This window comes from Homalodisca vitripennis, chromosome 4, assembly GCF_021130785.1.
Source record: "Homalodisca vitripennis isolate AUS2020 chromosome 4, UT_GWSS_2.1, whole genome shotgun sequence".
NCBI lineage: Eukaryota > Metazoa > Arthropoda > Insecta > Hemiptera > Cicadellidae > Homalodisca > Homalodisca vitripennis.
The window spans coordinates 151,616,413-151,634,335 of record NC_060210.1 but is presented as its reverse complement, the minus strand read 5'-3'; the positions used below and the strand labels follow the sequence as shown (position 1 = coordinate 151,634,335).

Genomic DNA, 17,923 nt, shown 5'->3' with positions numbered 1-17,923 from the left:
TTTAGTTTAAGTAACTCTTCGTCCACTTATTGTGATTTGCTAATATGAATAAAATTAAATCTCGTACACGTGTTTTGTCGGATTATGTTTGTAATTCGAATAAGGTTTTCTTTCTTTGCTGCAACAAATCATGAAATAAATAAGAGAACGAAGAGAACGTGTATTTGAAATTGACTTGCGGGAACTCACGTTGTACAAAGGAAATACTTCAAGGAATTATCATAATAAAACAAGTACTGCATTGCTAATGAAGTTACGGTTTGAAGATTACTATGAGTATTACTTAAGTAAAATGTAAAATTTGCACAATTTTGAATTACAAATCTACTTTGTTAATCAACAAAACTCTGATTGTAGCTAAAATGCACGTGGCAAGTTTATACAAATTCAATTCCATATCCAAGTACTAATTATTGGACCTTAAGAGGCCAATTAGTATTAGTTATTATTCTAAATTTTCAATCATTAGAGATATACACAAGATTGTTTCAAACGGTTGGGTACAACATATTATGTATTTTAATAAGAGTATTTTAATATATTTTAATGTATACTTTAAATTTAAAAAAACTGATATAATTTGAGCAAGATTCCAAAGTAAATAGCCACTTATAACTACAACCCAAAAAAGATTTAAAAGCGAAATGTTTTATGTTTCTTAAGATATAAAAATCTAAATACATTAAAAAATAACGAAACATATAACAGTTTAGGTGTCTGTGTGATATAATTCAGTGACTGACAATGCGCGAATATAACACCGGACTGCGGTCACGGGTATCGGAGGCAATCTCTCACTTCACCGCGTCACACCTTTGCAATCCCAAAAACTAGTTGACGCGACATAATCTAAAAAGAAAAAAAAAACAGCACAATACATTTGTAACACACTATACGAGGTAAGTAGACGAATTTGATCTACACGTAAGTGGCATGGTACAGCAGGATTTAGGATCAGTCAATTATAAGTGAAGAGCACTTGCACTTGTACCTACTGTACCAGCACTATAAACTTGTAACACTTTACCATGCCACGAAGTAAGTGGCATGGTACAACAGGATTTAGGATCAGTCAATTATAAGTGAAGAGCACACTTACACTTGTACCTACTGTACCAGCACTATAAACTTGTAACACTTTACCATGCCACGAAGTAAGTAGCATGGTACAAGAGGATTTAGGATCAATCAATTATAAGTGAAGAGCACTTACACTTGTACCTACTGTACCAGCACTATAAACTTGTAACACTTTACCATGCCACGAAGTAAGTAGCATGGTACAACAGGATTTAGGATCAGTCAATTATAAGTGAAGAGCACACTTACACTTGTACCTACTGTACCAGCACTATAAACTTGTAACACTTTACCATGCCACGAAGTAAGTGGCATGGTACAACAGGATTTAGGATCAATCAATTATAAGTGAAGAGCACTTACACTTGTACCTACTGTACCAGCACTATAAACTTGTAACACTTTACCATGCCACGAAGTAAGTAGCATGGTACAACAGGATTTAGGATCAATCAATTATAAGTGAAGAGCACTTACACTTGTACCTACTGTACCAGCACTATAAACTTGTAACACTTTACCATGCCACGAAGTAAGTAGCATGGTACAACAGGATTTAGGATCAGTCAATTATAAGTGAAGAGCACACTTACACTTGTACCTACTGTACCAGCACTATAAACTTGTAACACTTTACCATGCCACGAAGTAAGTAGCATGGTACAACAGGATTTAGGATCAATCAATTATAAGTGAAGAGCACTTACACTTGTACCTACTGTACCAGCACTATAAACTTGTAACACTTTACCATGCCACGAAGTAAGTAGCATGGTACAACAGGATTTAGGATCAGTCAATTATAAGTGAAGAGCACACTTACACTTGTACCTACTGTACCAGCACTATAAACTTGTAACACTTTACCATGCCACGAAGTAAGTAGCATGGTACAACAGGATTTAGGATCAATCAATTATAAGTGAAGAGCACTTACACTTGTACCTACTGTACCAGCACTATAAACTTGTAACACTTTACCATGCCATGAAGTAAGTAGCATGGTACAACAGGATTTAGGATCAGTCAATTATAAGTGAAGAGCACTTACACTTGTACCTACTGTACTAGCAAATTATACTTACATTATACTATGCCACGAGGTAAGGCAGAATTTTGGATCAGTCGATGTATTAAATTTACAAATCACCAAACATGTTGTAAGATAGTAAGTTTTAGGTTAGTCGATGCAATACAAGATTATGACAGAACAGGGTATAGAGTAAATTATGTGGTACCAAGTGAATAGTCCTAGAAATATATCACGCCAAAGCAAGATAAAAGGTTAGTCAGTGCAGTAAAAAATGGAACAGAGTACAGAATAAAAAAGAATTAATCATTTCAGCAATAGTAATCATCTTTATTTTTACTTTATGATCTATGCTATTAAATATCATTTAAATGCAAGCGTATGTTTTTGAAGAGCAGATGTATACAATGTTTAAATTCACAAATTTATAGTAAAACTTGTCAAACATAATTTTCATGTGTAAACTACAAAGTGTAAAAAACTTTAAAACATATTTTATATGTAAAAATACAACAACTTAAGTACAAATTAATTTACAGAACCATCTAGATGTTGTTACTTGATTAATACGGCTTTGTTGGTTTATAACGTATTTAGAAAGTCTATTTATTACTGGAGACTTCTATAAGCTTTAAAAAGTCTGTTTAAAAAGTCAGAAAATAAGAGTAAATAAGCTATTGGCAACTTTGTATTCAACCTGTTAGCAGTTTGCAAATAAATTAAGAAAGATCTACCTGAAGATATAACCTGCGGGCAACTCAAGTTGTCGGAAGCGTACACTCCAGGGAATAATTTATCATAAAATTAGTGTTGCTAATGAAGTAATAGTTTGAAACTTATTATCTCTTAAGTACAATCTCGAGGGCGTGCCAGAATAGCTCCACGCAACCGTTGCCAAGGTTTATCAGGAAACTTTGGGATGAATATTTACTATGTTGACCTCAACTTTGTGTGCCATCAAAACAGGACAAATCTAATCAAACAAATTACTTTGTTCCCATAAATAATATAATAATGTTAATACAAAATCCAGCTATTTGTATTTAAAGGAAAATAATAATCAACAACAACAAAAGAAATAATTCCTTCATATTTTATTTTTCGAGTACCTAGTAAAATTAAATGTAAATTTAGATTATTAGCTGAGCGTTAGCGTAGTCTATTACTCAAGAGGCTAAGAAACATTGATTTGTCAGTCTGTCTACCTGCGTGTACGTTTCCTCGTGAACGAACTGACCTAAAAATATACAATTTTTTGTAGGAACCTTTATTTCTATATAGGCAGTATCAAGTTCGATGATATTGGGTGTTATTCCATGAAATTTAGCTAAGCCAAAACTAATATCTTTACATAAGATCATACAGATAAGTGACCATTTAAATAATACTTACAATTGTAAACATTTAAACAGGGTGGTGGGATAAAAACACTCTATTCCCTGCTCTGTTTTCTCAAACCGGACACATTTCCAACGACACCTAATACCTTTTGATAGTTAGTTTAAAAACTTATAAAACTATAAACATATAAAACTATGAAATAGAAATGTTGTATTGACCCATTCTTATGATCACTGTGCTCCAAATAATTAATGTTCAAATAATATATACTTTCAGTGTGTTATGGTGTAAGCTCTAATACTAAAACCTTTGAAATAACTTATACACATAGACAACAGTTAAACAGGTCAAAACCCAAGCCAAGTTTTCCTACAATTCAAAATGTATTTGTTGAAGTTTCTCCCAATCCAGGATTAAATAATTTACTAAACAAAATACCACTAGTCCACTAGTCTATTTTAAAGGGTAAAAAAAAACAAATGTAAACTGTTTTTTAACATATATACATTGCGTTCTGTAGATACGTTGTGCCATTCAGATTTCCATCATTTAATATAGAAATTAGGAGAATTCATAAGACATTTTTCTACTGTATAATTTTGATAAAACATAATATTTAGAATTTAAAATGTAAACAAAACTAGTCATTTTGTCCTAGGTTCTACAAATTGACACTATAAAGGACAACAATACTTCTAAGAGCCGATGCCGTTTTCAAACGATCAACTCCATTGTGAGTGAAGTTGAAAGTCAACAGAAGCTCATAACGCTGTAAACAAAGTTCTCTTTGCAGGGTGAGCGTACAGTAGGTAACGCTGCCATTTGCATGCAGTCAATATGTAACTAGGCGGCACAATACCCCTGCTAACAAACAGTGAGTCCTTACAGTCATAATACTCTTTCCACTTTTTCTCTTTTACCTGGATCTATTTCTATATTTTGAAAATAATCACGCAGGCACATATAAATAACATATCTTTTATACAATACTAGATAACGAGTGTGCTGCTAGCTTACGCTTAGTATTCTACACAGAACTTTCCGACTTATTTTCGTAACTGTATCAAGACAAATTAAATCAATCGTTATATAACGTTATCCATACGCTTAAATTTGTAATTAGAATAAAACTTTGGTTTAAGGAATTAATTTTTAAACCGGTTTAAATATTAGATCCCTAGAACACAATAACTGTCCGCTTTAAATACTTCTACTTCCCACAGAGAAACTGTATCAAAGCTCTTCCTGAAAGTGTATTGTGAATATGAATTTATTGCTGAGCGAACTCATACTTGAAGTTTTAACGGCAATCGCTGTAGCTTTGTACCCACACCGACACATTGTTTACAAAATCAAATATTTTGATATATTTTGGCTCATTGGGGAGGGTTCTTTTTAAACCAAAACATTTTTAACCGGAACATTATCACAATATTTTGGCTCAAGACAGTCTTCCGTAACAAAGCCGAAATACTCCAAGAGTCACGTTAAGTTAAAATACAAAGAGTAGGCTAGTATTAATTTCTAACCATTTAAAATCTTTATAATTTACTATATTTGCTTTTTCCAAAAGCTATGATCACAATAAAATCGATGTTTGGTTTGATTAATTATTTTCTGTACAGTTATATAGGTGGCCTCGACACGATGTTTTTAAAATAACTAATCGAAGTATCTCATGGAGATCCGCGAAATTATTCATATAGTAACTCATACAACCCTTGTAGTTACCGGGTGTTCAAGCTTGAAACGTCGAGTATAGTTTATCCTTAGGTGCTATCTGAAAAAAATTTAAACCATTTAGCCCAACATGGGTAACCCGCAATACACTAGTATATATCCAATTACCAATAAAATTTAGCAATTTCGCCCAACATATATAATGGAGAGGATATTCTTGGATATTATTTTTTTGCATCAATTCTTACCAGCCAGAACAATTCGCGGAAAACTTAAAATTGTACTCGTCTTATCGTGAAGTATCTAGAAATATTGGGTAATAAGGATTGAAACTTATATAAACTTGGGTAACAAGTGCTCGAAAACTCCTTCACAAGTTTTAATACTCCTTATAAAGGCAGTGAAACCGCCAAACGTTGTAGAAAACTAAGCACCTTTGTTGACATCATAAAATAATAATAGGTCTCATATTAGTCTACTTATGTATTTACAAAACGATTTGATCCCTTATTAAAAGACTCATTTTAGAAATTTAGAGTAATATTATGTAAAACCTAAATAGAAGCAGCATAAAATCTAATAGCATACTGAAACTATTGAACGTAATACCAAGAAGTTCTTACCTATAATGAACTGCTACTTCACCTAAGTTCTCCGGCCACGGGCCTTAAAAACATTAGCCTAACCAAATATTTTATAAGAGAAAACGGTCACCCAAATACCATTTTAAAAACATATGCATGTTAATCTATAATTATTAAAATGCCAAGTTTTTCATTACTTAACCACCCACTTCCTGACGGCATGAAGTACTCACATTTTAAAAATTAGTAAAATTGCTGAACTACGAAAATTCACAAAAATTCATGCAAACAGTAAGTTGTTACTTACAACATGTTGTACACTGCGCTTATGTACAGCCTTCCTTGTCCAAATCTAATTAAATTGAAGAAAATACCAAATAATGCTATTGACCAATTAGAAAGATTTTGATCTCTTAGTTCAGGACCGAGAGTCGAAATTCATTGTATATCAAATCAAATCAAATCAAATATCCTTTATTTCCATCAGACATGTAACATGCATTGGATTGCGTCATAAATATTAAAAAAAATACATGTACAGTTTTTATATCTATAAAATTATTATTAATCAATTATTAATATTTATATATTATAATTAATCAATTATTAAAACTAATTAATTTTACATCATACATGGGGGGGGATATTTAATTTGTTGCTATTCCTGAGATAGTGTCCGGACTGCGGAATTAGTGACTCGAAAATGCCCTGGTTTTGCTTAAAAAAGACCAATGTGTGGTAAATATATATATATATATATATATATATATATATATATATATATACCTGGAAAAGTAAGCAGATTGAACTTCTTAAAGTGTGATTTGCAGGATTCTGATTGACGGATGCCAGCAATAGCTCTCACCGCTTTCTTCTGCAAAAGAAAGACATGGTTTGTTCTGCAATTTTCAAAACCCCAAATTTCAACAGCGTATGAAAGGTAGGGATAAAGTAATGCAAAATATGAAGTCAGAAGCACATCGGTGCCCGTGAAAGATGAAAGTCTACGAAGAACAAAAATACCAGCACAGCCTTTACGTGCGACATGATTTACATGAAAGGAGAAGCTAAGATTCCTATCGACAATTAGGCCTAAAAACTTGACCATTTGCTCAGAACAAACCTCTGTATCGCCAACCCAAACACTCAAAGAGTCATTGCGTCTTGATGAAATTGAAAAGTCTAGCAATGTAGTTTTATCAGTATTCACGGCGAAACCATTACTCTGAAACCACTGGACTATTGAATTACACTGAACAAACGTATTTATCTCCATATTGAAACGACAAGACTCATCAATTACAAGTGATGTGTCGTCAGCAAACAAACACAACAAGCCCCTCGAAACACAACTGCTGAGGTCATTCACATACAAAATAAAGAGGAAGGGCCCAAGTATGGAGCCCTGTGGCACACCCGTCTTGACAATCTGCTCGTCAGAAAAGCATCTTTTACTAGTATTTACGTCAACGTATGGAATTTCCACAACTTGTCTGCGCTGACTCAAAAAAGATGACAGCCATTGATTTGCCAAGCCACGCACACCCACTCTGTCAAGCTTTTGCAAAAGAAGTTCATGGGAAACCATGTCAAATGCTTTTCTCAAATCAAAAAAGATACCAGCAGAAAACTGTCCTTCATCAAGAGATTTAACAACTTTATCCAAGAGAGCAAACATTGCCTTCACAGTTGAGCCTCCCTTGACAAAGCCAAACTGCTTGTCAAACAAAACGTTATTACTCTCCAGGAAAGCCGTTAACCTTATCAAAACTGCCTTCTCAAACACCTTAGAAAATGTCGATCCAATCGAAATAGGCCTGAAATTATCAAGTTCCTCAACCAGTCCCCTTTTATGTAACGTCTTCACTATAGACAACTTTAAAATGTCAGGAAACACGCCATTTTCGAACGAAAAATTTATCAAATGAGCAAGTGGCCTAACAAAATACTCCGTACATGATTTAAGAAGCTTCGATGATATATTGTCGAAGCCAGAAGAAGCCTTTGCTTTTATAGATCTGATGATGTCAGATACTTCCACTTCAGAAACAGGTGAAAAGAAAAATGAAGACACCCCTGCACATGATTGTTGTTGAAGAAGAGACAACGATATGGAAGATGAACTTGCATTCGACACATTAATGAAGAAATCATTGAACAAGTTGGAAACGTCCTTCGGATCCCTAATAATGACTCCTTTACTATCCTTGATGGTTCGAGGGATATCTGCCAAAACTCTTGCCTTACCTCTATGCTCGTTCGCTACGTCCCACACAGTCTTAACTTTATTTGAGGAAGTCTGCAGTAAATGTTTAACTTTAGATGACTTAGCTTCCCTCACACTAGCCCTATATTGCCTCTTCAAAGAAAGGTATTGTTTTCTTCTCTCATCAGAAAGAACTCAGGTCTTTAGTTTTATAATACCAATGCGCAACCAAATCACGTAGCTCAATTTGCTCCTGGGTTAAAGACACTTTGGCAGGACAACTTTTTTCTCAGGAAAAGCCTGAATGAAATAAAACTCTATAAAGGACATAAACAAGCTCATCTTATCATCCATTGTTCTAGCTGCGTAAACATCATGCCATGTTTCCCCACCCAGAAGATGTCTAAAAATACGAACATTATATTCTACAAATGATCGCTTAAGCATAAACTTAGGGCAATCAGGACTAGATAAATACCTGACATGTGAGATTTGTGCATGGTGATCGGACAGAGCATTTATCACGACAGAGCAACTGAAAATGTCTTCAGAAAGATCAGTATATACGTGATCAATTAGGGACCGGGAGTTTTTAAATTCCCTCGTAAATGAAGTTACTTTATTGCTTAAATCGTGAGATGCCATCATGGATAAAAGACTATCTACTTTTATGTCAGCAACAGAGAGATTAACATTGAAATCACCCACAACAACAGTTCTAACTGCTGGATTTATAATTTTTTGGAGGCAATCGGATAAACATTCATAAAACATCTCATGTTCTTGCACTGACTCTGAAAAAGGTTTCGGCTTATATACAAAACGATTTTATCCCTTTATTAAAGACTTATTTTAGAAATTTAGAGTAATATTATGTAATAGAAGCAGTATAAAATCTAATAGAATACTGAAACTATTGAAAATAATACCAAGAAGTTTTTACTTATAATGAACTGCTATCTTACCTCAGTTGTCCGTCCACGGGCCTTAAAAACATTATCCTAACCAATACATTTTATAAGAGAAACCGGTCACCCAAATACCATTTTAAAAACATATGCATGTCAATCTATAATTATTAAAATGCCTAGTTTTTCATCACTTAACCACCCACTTCCTGACGGCATGAAGTACTCACATTTTAAATATTAGTAAAATTGCTTAACTACGAAATTTCACAAAAACTCATGCAAACAGTAAGTTGTTACTTACAACATGTTGTACACTGAGCTTCTGTACAGCCTTCTTTGTCCAAATCTAATTACATTGAAGAAAATACTAAAAAATGCTATTGAAATTGGGCCGCTGCCTTATAAATTAAAATTTTATAAATGTATTATTAATAACACCTCAGAATTTTCTCGACGAAATCATAGAATAACATTTGTTACTTCATGCTTAACCAATTAGAAAGATTTTGATCTCTTAGTTCAGGACCGAGAGTCGAAATTCATTGTATAAGTACACGAGTTTTTTTTAATCCATACAGAAATTTTCCTGACAAAGAGTTATACCGCAGCTGACGGCCAAGCTAGTTTTTGTAAAGGGCGAGGGTATAAAAATTTTTAAGCATATAAAATGATAATTTTTCTCAGATCATATATTTCTTAGATTGTACACTTTAAACCAACTGTCAGACACAAGAAGAATTGTCGAATTAGCGTAAGATATCCATATACAGGCTCTTAAAATGGCGACTTTCGGTCTTTATCTCACTTTATCATAATGATATAACTGTTATGTACTGTATGTCCGATGGTCAGTTTTAAGTGGATAGCACGAACAAAAATATAATAATGGAAAATCCACAGTTTCGTACTTTTAGTAGTCTCCTTTTGTAACCTGCACTGAAATATTATTGCTGACAATCGACTTATTTACGAAGGAAAATTCTATATAGATTTTAATACAAACCTTATTTAAATGCAAAGGTCGGTCCAAAGACGGTAATACATTCCAATTTAAATACCATAACTACAAATGTGTAGTAAGCCGTTTGTAAAGAATTTCCCCTACCCAAAGCACCTGAGGAGCTAAGTAACTTATGCAGAGACCAGTCGCCGCACAATGAAAAGGGTGTCAGTTCTGTCTTAGAGGTAATCTCCCATGTGTGATGATACAAAGAGGATGTCGCCAACACACAGAGATATCACCGTAGTCACTTGCAGTAGCAATGCCTTTGTCATGTGATCTTCGGTTATCTCGCTTATACGTAAGATTACCCGAGCAAGAAAACCCACAGGTTCCACTCATTTACATTTTGTCGTAATTAGTCCAAGTTTATGAATTTTGTTTAAGGAAGAACATTTATGATTTATTTAATGCAGGAATTAAAAAAAATTTATAATAGTATAAAACAAGCAAGTTTGGTATCTGTTCACACTTATCTAAAAAATCACTTTCAACATTTTTGAAGATTTCATTAATCTTTTACCGTAATCAGAACACAAGCAATGGAAGCATATGATTTTTGACCGAAATAGTCTTTGTAAGCTTACGTGTGCATATATCTCTTTTACTGGAACGTAAATTAAAAATAATTATACTACGGGACTTGAAGTAAATACATTAGACTTGAAATGTAATTTCTATGGTCGGAATAAACACTATTAGACCATCCGTTGATAAAAACGTCGCAGGAGTATATCAGCACGACTTTTATGTATGTACGAATATATTTTTTAATCTGGAAAAGGCAAATTCGACTTATGATGGCACTTAAAAACCTTGACGGGAAGATAATTACAAAGGCTAAAATTATACTGGTTTTATACCAGTTTAAAAAAAGTTCTTCGTACAGATTCATGCGTTCATATATGTTATCTTAACCGGAGCATTGAGACAGGCAATTATGGCATCAGTATTTTTTTGGACCCAAATGTACTCTTCTACATGCGAAAATCCTGATATATAAACTAATAAAAATATTATTTAACTTTCGAATCTCTTAACCATGGACCCTACAATAATAAGTACCAGATATATGTGTTGATGGTTTTGTTAGTCAATGTGTCTAGCATAAAAGGAACGGGTCACTGAAGGGCAAGCTCGATTTGTGCCGGCCACTGCAGTATTGCCAAAGCAAACTACTATTACGTATGACATGAGGCACTATGATAAAAGAGTCTGTATGTAACAAACCCTTTGTCGTAACCATCCGATACCGGGAGGACTGAAGAAAGAAGGAGGGAATAAAGTGAAAGAGAGAAGGTGATCTAGTAGTTTGGTATAAAGATGATTTCTTAATCGAGGACAGATCTGACTATGGGGTGTAAAGTTCAGTTCCCATAACATCTCTTAACAAATGTCTGGGAGAGCATTGAACAGTCTTTTAAACTGAAACAAATGCTGAACTAGCTTACGCTAATATAGTATTGACTAGAATTATATCAATACACAAATAGTAGTACTGTCTTACGGTCCTGAACTCGACAGAAATGACTTCAGGGTTGGTATGGAAATACTTTAACACTATCCGTTATAGCTAATCATAATTACATATATCTCAGCTGGGTTCCTAAACATTCTGGTTATTAGGCACAAACAAACTTGCGAGGCAAATTAGCGAAATATGGCTAAACAAAATTTTTCTTGGAACTGTAACATCTTATGGTATAAGCATGTCAACTGCCTACAAAGCTGTTCGGAAAAGGTTCAGAGATAAGCACTGTCATCGATAGTCAATTCAGGAAACACTTGCAAACATTAGAACTCACTAGTGAAATGTGAAATTCTTTAGTGTCGACTATTTAATCAGCCAGAGGAAACTGCTAAACACATTATTTTGAATTGTGGTTTGAGGTTAGGAGACGAATTCTATTTGGAACCTCACAGCCAGTTGAATTCGCCAGTAAGGGCAGAAGATCTTAGATCTCGTTGAAGGTACAAGGGTAGGCAGGCCCTACTACCGGAAGTTAGGAGTAAGCTTATATATCTGAACACATAAATATAATCTATATATGTGCTATAAAATCTTATATACTGTTGTTACTATTCTATTCACATTGCAATAAAATATTGTACAATTTTTTTGTTCTGGACAAACTTCCTGTTCGTATCTAGTTACACAAGTAGCCAAAGGGAGGCTATGCAACATTAAACTGTGAACGGACCTTTGCAATCTCTAGTGTTGACTTTGAACTCTACTGAACTTTCCCGAACTGCGGTTGATTGACAAATACCTGCTAGCTGTTCAACTTGTCCAGTTGTTCCAACCCCTTCATCAATAGTTCCAGATGAAGTACGTACTTCCAACAGAGTTCCTTGTCATATCAAAGCAGTTCATAGTTACTTGTACTGGTTGTATGTATAAATCTAATAAGTATATATATGTATATATATATATATATATATATATATATATATTTATTTGTAGAATTTAAAATTAATTATTATTTGTATACTTTGTATACAAATACGAGAATGTGTGTAATAATTATTACGGCATAACTTATTAGATTTATACATACAACCAGTACAAGTAACTGTATGAACTGCTTTGATATGACAAGGAAGACAGCAACTCTGTTGGAAGTACGTACTTCATCTGGAACTATTGATGAAGGGGTATATATATATATTAGTATATATACGAATATAAATAAATTGAAAAGTATAAGCACGTGCATGTGTAACATGTTAGTATTTTACCGTTATTTTACCTTTATCGTAGAAAATAAGAAGTATGTCAGATTTCAGAACATTTCATTTTTATTATTTTATATGTTTAAGCTTAAACAAATTCTTCAATAAACGCTTACAATCGATTTATTCCTTATGAAAATTTAATCTGTCGATGTAAAATTTTAATTGCGTGTAAAATGAAAATTGGCTATCTGCTCCTAGACCAACATTAGTTTACAACAACGCATATGAGAATTTAAAAAAGATACCCCTTATATTTTTCATTTATGAAACATAACATGTACTTTTTAAATCATCAGCCTCATTACAGTTTGGGTGATCGTAGAGCTGCGGAGATGTGGGTTCAGCTAAGCCTTGTGTGGGAGTTTGATTAATTAAAATCGGACAGTGTTGCGGGAATCAGGATCCTTAATATCACTCCTTGCTCGCCAGTTATTACCTCTTCCTTTTCGTTTCCGGTAACGTTGCAATCAAAACATTGATTTTAGATGCGGTTCGTTCATTTAACCACATAAGTAGTAGCATTAACAAACGGATGATAATACGTTATACGATAGCCAACGGCGATTAAATTAACTGGATACACTGTTCCACTTTCGCTGGTGTATGTGAGACGTGTTATTTGTGCTCCTGACTTCTGTGAAGAGACAACGCATGGGTTCTCTTTCTCCAGACCGGACTTCAGGTTGTTAATGTGCCAGTCAGGTATGTTAAATTCTTTTAAGTGGCAATCCATTGTCGCATTTATTTAGTCTTTAAGTGTATGTTTATGTGTTATGGTTTTAAACCAGAGGAAGTGGATGGATTTCAATCCTTGAAACGTTGTGTTATGCATTTTGTTAAATACTCATACAACGATGCCAAATGTCCGAAATCCTATCATTCTTTCAAAACATCCATCGTCAATAACAAACAAACGCAGAATGTAGCCTATATCAGTTTACATGCTTAGGACAATGGAAAACATTGTAGAGGAATGATTCAGTCATCATGCAAGTTATTATGTAATTATGAAAAATTTAGCAATATAAATTCCAATAGATTTGCCGTGACAATGGGAGCATGTTCTGAGTAATTAAAGCAGGGAACTTGAAAGCATACATCTCTCAAAATTATGGAACTGTCGTCACTTAGTATCCATAACCGTATAAATTCTTCTAATGACTAATATACGAGACACTCTTCGCCTGGTAAAATAAAGATATCTTTACTTCAATGTATTTTTTACTTTATTCTTTACAGATGTACATGAATATTATTTTAATCTAATTATGCTCAAATATAATGTGTAATAGTTAAAGTAAAATAAATTTTACATTAAGCATTCCTTTATGGTAGGCGGTTTGTATATGTTTTACATTATACCGATATTAATTACGCAATAAGTTATTTACTATGTCACTCAGGTATTAAGGACTACACATACAAAATAACTTATTTCGTAACACCTAAGATGTATAGAGTCTATGTACAAGTTACAAGGTTCACCCTGAAACTAAGCTGACTGCAAACCGCATTATACATAAGCCTGAGACTGGCTGCAAACTTTCATTAAAACGCCAATGAATTCATGAATAAATGTATTAAGTCTTCCGTCAGAGATTACCTCAACCCTTTGAAAGCCATTTGAATTATACCTTCCAGATGTACTACGCAAAGGAGGTGAATCAAACTATTGGATTTCTTGACCACAGTATTTAGATTTATTTTTATTGTTTTTAATAATGCCATATTTGTAATATACCTCTGAGAGATTGTGCTTACAATATTCCACATACATGTATAAATAGTCTAATCAAATGTATAACAACTCCAAAATTTGATATATCGTGGCCTGAAATTCATAGGTCAGATAATAATAATTTAATTAAACTTAATAATTTTAAAAATTCTATTATTTAAATAACAATATATTTTTTCTACCCCATTATGGTTAAAAACAGAATTATTTTAAGTAAAATCGGCTAGTGTATCCAAAACTGATATAACAAAAGAATATAAAAATAATGCAGTCTTACCTTAACTTAAATATTATTCAATAGATTACTCAGAGCCACGTAATGACTGTTGCACCAAATAGGGAAGTCAAGGTACGCAATAACAAATTATTTTTCTGGGCGGCCAATTTTTGAACTAAACTACTTTTGATCTATAGATGTGGTAAAAAACTGCCAATTTAAAAAATCGGTATAACGAAATGTCTTGAAACTTATTCACATTATTGCCAAAAATAATCCTAACATCCCAAAATTAACCAATTTTGAAAATTCAATTTATCGTTCAAACTATACCAGATTAATTGATAGACTACAAGATAAAAGAGATTTCATAATGCATGGTACTCGTCTTTGGTGAAGATACCTTCTTTAAATAAAATCTCAAATTTTTATAAAGGTCATAATAAAAAATTATCACAATAACAAAGGGTATTTTTTATGTATACGTTTTAAAATAAGATAATTAATTATCCCTCAATTTGCGTGTACAGTGTATTTTTACTATTTTATCTCAATAGTTGTATAATTGCACTATAATATATCCGAAGCAGTTATAGTCCCCAAACTAATATAATAAGCTATAACTTGCGTGTTAGATTCTTTATCATACGTGATATCGTAATGGTAGATATAAGAAAGATGCCATTACGTGAACAAACACGGCAGCGCTAAACATTGATGCTTGTTAATAGCCGAGACAGGATTTGTTTACCTGGAACTTTTGCTTTTATACACCACTATTGGTTTGAAAGTATTCATGTTGTAAAACTCAAATCTTTATACGCTGTTAAATATAAATTAATCGCCAAACAAACATGATACAAATAATGTTAAACAACTAAAAACTAACAGTTTAAATTTTACAAAATAATAATAATTTTTAAATTACAAATTGTGGTAATGATTGCAAATAGTACGACTCTAAGTAAGATACTTTCTAGTAACAGGTTTCCAAGAGTTGTTGTAAACTTACTTAATTATAGAGTATAAAATATAATCTTAATATTATATTATAACGTATTATGTTCCAATACAAGACATTTCTGATAAAAAGAGGTGACCATTATTCAAAAAACGTTATTACTTGGGCCAAGCAAAACTATTATTCGATATCTACAGTCTATTCATTCTTTATGTCCTGCTACGTTACTTGATGGTGAACTTGAAATATTTGGTATCTTATCGGTCTGTAGAGACATTGTTTATGCCAGTGGGCCTTTTGTACAGATTTTTACAAAATTATGAGAATATCGTATTTATTTATCTTGACGTAAAATTAAAAACAGACACAAGTGTCTAAGACAAAAAACAGAGGGCATCACTACGACAACAATGATAATGGAAACAACGAAATACTATGTTCTGAAAGAGATTCATGAAAATTGGTGTAGAAGTTCATTGGAAGAGTAAAAACTAAACATCAACTTCAACAATTAAAGCTAGTGTGTTAACCAAATTTCTATTTGGAAACGTCCTCATATGAAATGACAAGTTGATTTTAGAATATTCACTCTGTACTTTAAATTATTGCAAACTTAGCAAAATGACAAAGGAAATATTTCTACAAACCTGTAAAGATGATCTTTTTCCCGAATCTGGTTATTTTTATGAGCTTTACTAGAAAGGAAAATGTACACATTTTTACCACTACAAAGTATTATAAAAATAAAACACACCATTAAGTATCTTAGGGATTTATTTTAGTTATTTATCTCATTACATTTTTAGGTAGAGGACCCCTTTGTCTTTTGGGGACAAAATATCAAAATAAACTTGATAAATAAAAATTGGTACAAAAATCTGCATCTAACTTAAGAATTAATTAAATGAAGACAAATTTCCGAAAATGCGCTCAACGTGTTTCTAGTATTTACATTACTTTTAATAATGTATCGCACATGTACACCAATGTTAGAATTGAAACTAAATGCCAAAAGACTTCAGAAACAATTTAGCAATATGTAATACCTTGACAGGTACGCAGGAATACTGCCATCATTCATAGTTGATTACACTAAACAAACTGGAGTTGAACTTTATTGCAGAGCCTGAGATAGATAAAGAGAGAACTGAATAGCAAAACTTCGTATAAGAAAATTCGCTAAAAGCTCTTCCTGCATTACAAGTTCATCGTTATCCAAGTTTGTACAAGTTTACAGCTCTCGAAGCCTAATTTGTTTTGTTTAAGCCCCGAAATATTAATTTTGAATTTGCCCTGAACAAGACCTTGTCTAACAAGGAAACTTACTACGAATCCTATTATTTCACTTAACAGTTGCACTCCATACCATTTATATTTTATCGTTTTGTGTTTCTCTCCCATTAATAACAATGTTGCCAATTTTATAAGACACAACCCGTGGTAATATATAGTAGACCTACTCGTCAGAGCCAAGTCTTCCACTTGAGTAGTGCTGCTCTCCACTGTGTTTGCTTAAAACTCAACTGGACTTGTTACATCACTAAACGTAATTGTGCTTTGACAAAGACAACTAACTATTATTTCAGAGTTTAGGAGATTTAGGGTATTAATTTCATCTTAAGATTTCAGAAAAGAACATCGTAAGATTTCTACATTTTTATTAGTTTAATGATCTCTTTTCTTCCAACATTTTTGTCAGTTTAATGATCTTGCTTCTTCCATGATTAAACTTTTACATTTTTACACTTCTTCAGAACACTCGTTACATTATTGTTCTTATATTTACCACAGTCATTTCCTGAAGAAAACAAAATTCCCAGCAAATAGTGATTCAATCGGAATTGACTAATAAAATATGATTATGCTATTTCACGTGTCGGAATTGTGTTCGCGCTGGTAGACATTTTTGCTAGAGACAAACTGTGTAGTGTTAGATGACGAAAATAATTTTTAAACGTCAGCTTTTTTTAAATACATTTCGTAAACACAAAAAATACCAAAACTCTGTTGTTTCTCTGAGGAATTATATAAATTCACAGTGGTACTAGGTGTATATTTCAATCAGTTATATTGAAAATACTTTACGATGAGAATGTACAATAATTAGAGTATGTTTGTGAAAGATGATAGCAGGAAACGGTTAAATAAAGATTTCTTTTTTTAGTTACAAATCTTGAACCATTGTACTTTATTGAAGTAATAACTCATAGACATATCGTAAAAAATATCTTCTTGTTCAGTAGTTTTCTTTCGGCCTGATTACACAAACTAATTTTAATGGCGATATAAATTCAGTCGGTGTGGTGAATACATCAATTGCCTTCTGAGTTCATAATAGTTATCTTACGATTTGACTCGATAGCTGAAAATACACGAACTAACTAACTAAAAATTGTTTAAACAACCTTAAATTGCCAATACAAATTTATATGGGACTCT

General features: G+C 32.8%; 1 protein-coding gene across 1 annotated transcript in view; it reads right to left on the bottom strand.

The window, feature by feature from the left end:
• LOC124360343 (alpha-mannosidase 2) overlaps positions 1-17,923 on the bottom strand; it is a 130,562-nt gene that overhangs the window by 67,500 nt on the left and 45,139 nt on the right. The gene's annotated exons all lie outside the window — the stretch shown is intronic.